Below are 5,216 nucleotides of genomic sequence, written 5' to 3' on the forward strand. Positions count from 1 at the left end.
GAACATTCCGATCCCTTCCCCAAACTAGGTGGGGCTACAAAGGGGATGAGAGGGGTCAGCGGGCTGTAGTCGTACCCGTTATTTTTTAGGTCTAGAATGATCCCCTCTCGGCGAACGAAGTCCTGTCCCAAAATAACTAGGATTGACATGCCCGGCAGGTAAACAAAGCGCTGCCTCCTTCGTTTGCCGTCGAGGCCGAGGTGAAGGCGAAGTGCGCATTGCGCCTCGGCCGATCCCACCGCTAAACGCAACGGAGTTACAACTTCGCGCATGCAAAGGTTTCTCCTGCGACAGTCCGTGTACACAGAGTCTCCGATGAGAGAGAGGGTTGAGCCGGTGTCGACTAAAGCTAGATAATCTTTACCACCGATCTCTACCCGCACGTACGGACCCTTTTCAGGTGTCGAGTCCTGAGGCCGACATGCCGACGGCGCGAACGCTACCCGATCGCTGCCCGCGACATCCGCCCCACCGGCGAACTGACCCGGGGCCTCGGCAGCGGCCGGCAACCTCGATTCGGGCAACCCGATTACTGGCGCCGTCCCCGGGCGTTTTCCGGGTATCCGGATTCGGCCGCTGCCCACGTGCATTGCCGCCTGATGTGCCCAGGCTGGTATAACCTGAAGCACCTGACTTGGCCGCGGTCGTCGCGTGCTACAGTTGATCTGTCGCTAACGGCACGCGGCGCACCGCCTCGCCGTGCGCTGCTGTCGCTGCCGCGAGCGTCGTAACGCGTCGCGTCTCCACAGTAGTCGACCGCGCCGCCCCCCCCCTGCGGGCAGGGGTGGGCAACATACTTCGAAATTGTATCTTCGATACCGATACTCGATACCGCTCGAAAATTGTATTTGAGATACCGATACAAGATACAGATGCAAAACTAATCTCCGATACAGATACTGAATACTGTATTTTAGATACCTCGATACATCGCTAAAACCTCATCCGAAGTACTTTAAAATGGGTGTATCTTATTGCTTTAGATTAATTAACAAAGGTATTAGTTGAATTCTTGAGTTTGTTATATTGCGTCTTTTTTTTCAAACGTTTACACAAACGTACAAACCTCCGTAAAAATATTGCAGCCAAGAGAGCAGCGAGGTATAAAGACACACCCCAATTAAAATCCACAGAATCTACCAAAACAAAACGTTCTATCTATAATTGAGTTTTAGACTCCGCAAGTTTTTTTCAGAAACACGGACTATGTGGTGTTAACGAGTTATAGTAGATCGTGTTTTCAGGGAAAGATTGGGAGCTCGCGCTGCCACATCGAAGCATGCTCTGAAGCGCGCGCATGGAGTGGTATCGATCCAATGAAAACGATATACTGAAACTCCCTACTGTCGCTGTCGGGGGCTGAAGCTCGAAAAACAAATACAGGCATTGAAAGAATCAGGAGAGCGTGTTGGTTAAACATTCATGAGGAGGATTTAGAACGCAAGTAAGAAGAAGGGACACACAGAAATATGAGACAGACATGGCAGTCGGTGTCTGTCTCGTTTTCATATTAATCCCTTGAGTTTACTTGCGTTCTGAATCCTCAAGAAATGACAGACACGTTTAGATAGACGTACAAGTAGGCAGCAATTTAGCACCATGTTTTGCGTCTTTTCGTTCTGGTGGCTTTATTGTAATATTGTCGCGCAAGAGCTTGCTGCCGTTTTTGCCGCCCTGGCGGTTGAAAAACCCTTCGGTCACGATGGCACCCGTGGGACCGCAGCCTTAAGCAGAAGCATCTGCTCAAAACGCCAGTCTGAAAGTCCGCCACGATGCGGGCGTAAGATTAGCGATGCGAAGGAGAACAGCCGTTCTACAGGAGCCGAGGAGCACGTTGGGGTGTTGTATCTAATGAAGGCGCTTCTCAGAGAAGGGTATGAGCGGAGCATATCGAATTCAACTCGAGGATCTTGCAGGTAGCTCAGGAACTCAAGTTTGACTTGATCTTCCTGACAACTGGGGCTCGTGCCGCAGTGGGCTTCAAAAGAAAAGAATGCATCAGCCGATACGTCAGAGGCTGCAGAGGTTGATTACGCGCACGCCAAAGGACGCTTGGTATGCTTGGTTGCATTTACAAAGTCAATTACAGCTTTTTCTGTGAGTTGCTGGCCATGCTCGCGGACATCTTGAGGTTCTCGTGACAACCACCGCAACTTAAAGTAAGGGTGAAGAACAGCAGCAACAGTCGCTTCATTTACACTTGGTTTCATTCGCAGAAGCTCGTCAAATCTGCGAATGAAGCCAGATGTAACCGCATCCAAAAGTGGTCTGCAGTAGACGAAGTCCATACCAGCCTTCTCATGAAGCTTTGATTTTACGGTAAAAAGCGTTGGCAGCAGCTCCCCGAAGAAGCAATCGGACTGCGCTTGGAGTCGCGTCAGAGCGGAGGCGATGGGCTGCAGGATCTCACAGTACTCGGCAATAAATGCTAAGTCTCTTTCTTGGAATGTCTGCAGATTTAGTCCATCGCAGACATCTCGCAGTTTATCCTTCGAGCGAAGGAGGTCTTTCATGCTGTCATACAATGAATTACAGCGTGTTACGCATGGCGTCTTCAGAGAATGCCCTAGGCTGTCCACAATAACTTCAGACGACTTGGGTCTTCGAACGCAGTTCCATAGAGCCGAACACTTTGACATGACCGATGTGTTAGCACGTTCAAAGGACGGTGTCGACAAGGCTGCCTTCGCATCTGAAGTTGCCACAAGACTCAGCGTGTGACATGCGCATCGAAGATGACGATGCAAGTTGATTTCAGCATCGTCCAGGTTGTCGGGTTCGACCATAATTTCAAAGGACAAGTCGGCGGCGACATCATCTGCCAGTTAAAAAAGGAACACATTTAGCCGAAATACTTAAAACAGCACTCAAGATTACATGTTTGGAAACATTTTACGGTGAATAACACATATTCATAGAAACTAAAAGAAAAACAGTTGTGCAATAATCAAAAACACTCTCGTTTGCATTAGCTCCAGTGGATTCATCTTCAATTATTTGTATTGCGTATCAAAAGAAGAATTATATGTATCACAAAAATTAACCAAGTCAGCTGCACCAGACAAGAGGAAAATTAGAATCGGTGCATAACATGACGGATATTTTTCACACTTCTTGCATTTGTAATCGGACGTTACCCACTTGGGTTTAGGTTATTGAGACAGACGTAAACCAGTCCTTAAAAAACCTGAAAAAATGTTTGATAATAAGTACAGCATTACCCTTACCCTGGTCAGTAATCTCAGAACAAAAGCCGAACTCCCTGAAGGCTCTGGCGAAGTTGCTGGCGTTGTCTGTGACCGTGGCTACGACCTTCTCCCGCGAGATGTCGAAGGACTGCCTAATGTCTTCCAGCATTTCTGCTATCCTGTCGTACGTGTGGCTTCCAGGAAACCTCCTGTAGGCCAGTGCGAGCGACCTCCGAGAAAGGGTGTCAGCATCGATCTAAATAAATATACAAATATTATCATTCATTAGTTACTTAAAGGGAAGCTACGGCGCTTCTTGGAAAAAAGGAGTTAGAAGTGAATTCTAGTGTATTTTTACCCCGTGAACCCGAATACCCAAACCATTTGCTGCGTAAGTATTGTTAAACGCGAGAAAAACGCGAAAGACAGTCGCTGTCCGTGACGTCATCGACGGCTCTTTTGGCTGCCCAAGGCTAGGGAGGCGGGGCTTCAGCCCTATTTTGAAATTGCTCGTATGGCTCTCCGGCGCGTCGCATTGAAATACAATTTTGATATATATTAATCGAAAGGCCAAATGAACGCAATTCAAGCGTTTTTTCTTAAATGTAGAAGTGCCCCATCTTCCCTTTAATCATGATTTTCCACAACTTCTACTTTTTAAAACAGAATATGTTATAGGAATGGCCTCAGGCACTTCCGGCGACGCCTTCTAGGTAACGAAGGTGCGGAACACGAAAATTGAAATATAAAATACACTGGCAGCGCTCCGATACGAACCAGCGTCCCTCAGATTATGAATCCGATGTCTTAAACACTGAACTACTAGGGACTTTTTTACGAATCTCTGACCCTCATACTGTGAATCCGATGTCTTAACCACTGTACTACCGCTCTATGAGGAAACCATATGCTTCAATTCACCTTATACGTGGGCGAGGCATAAAATCTACGCGACCTACGCGTTCCACTCCCGCTCGAGCGCTACTTTTGGCAGGGCTTTCTTCCGGAGACGCTGTTTCCAGCAAGCTGATGGAAGCTCTCCAAAATAATGCGTACACACTCTGTGTTACCACTGTCTTTGCCACGGTAGTGAAGGAAAGGGACACATTTTGTTTTATTCAAAACACAAAGCGCTTACCCAATGAACCGTGACACCCATGAAGCTACGATGGTGAGTGGACCAGATCTCAGCTGTGGTTGCAACATAGCTTTGACCAGACAACTTCTCTCGCGCGTCATCCAGAAACTTTTCCCATTCCTCATCAATTCGCCGACCTAGGGAGCGTCGCGACATCACGCTAGTCCCTGGGCGCAAGCCTAAAATAGAAAAAAGAGACAATGTACAATTATAATGCAGTCTGATTTCGCATAGAATTGAAAGCTCACCTGTTACAAGCTGTATGAAGCCTGGCTCTTCGACTGTCGATAATGAATGCAACCCATCCACAACAAACTTGACGATCAGATTGTCTCTTTTAGGCTGAATCAGTTGACTCCCGGGAGAGCAAAACAGTTTCGTTTGGCGCATTTTGTCAGCAGGGGCGTCGGCTTTTCTCTTGACTGCTTGTTTTCTCCACCCTTCTTTGTACTCATCGAACCTTCTTAGCTCTTGTGGATGCACGCGCTGAAACAAAATAAGTATCGATTAATTATATAGCCGCCACACAAGTAATATCACACAAAGCGTAATTCCGCAAGCTATGCAAATGCACCGTTTTGATACATAAGACAGCACTGAAAAATTAGATACATATCGATACACTCTGTTCGACTCAATGCATTTCTTCGCATGTTACGAGCAAACAAAAAATCTAATTTATGTTGATTCTGCACGTACCTTTAAGTGAAGCTTGAAATTCGAGGTTGACGAGTAGGTGCCACAGATGGTCGCTTTACAAAACGAACAGGCAGCCTTTACTCTGTCGTCCCTAGATGAAATCACGGTAAAATACTTCCCGTCCAAGATGGCACAGCGAGGAGTATTGTCGTTGTCTGCCATTGCTAGCCCGTCGACGCGGCGGAACAAAT

At 47.3% G+C, this 5,216-nt stretch overlaps 1 pseudogene; it reads right to left on the minus strand.

Moving 5' to 3' along the window:
* Positions 1 to 1,697: 1,697 nt before the first annotated feature.
* Positions 1,698 to 4,716, minus strand: LOC115318715 (annotated as a pseudogene).
* Between the last annotated feature and the right edge of the window lie 500 nt (positions 4,717 to 5,216).

This window comes from Ixodes scapularis, unplaced genomic scaffold (assembly GCF_016920785.2).
Source record: "Ixodes scapularis isolate PalLabHiFi unplaced genomic scaffold, ASM1692078v2 PGA_scaffold4__175_contigs__length_147842914, whole genome shotgun sequence".
Classification (NCBI taxonomy): domain Eukaryota; kingdom Metazoa; phylum Arthropoda; class Arachnida; order Ixodida; family Ixodidae; genus Ixodes; species Ixodes scapularis.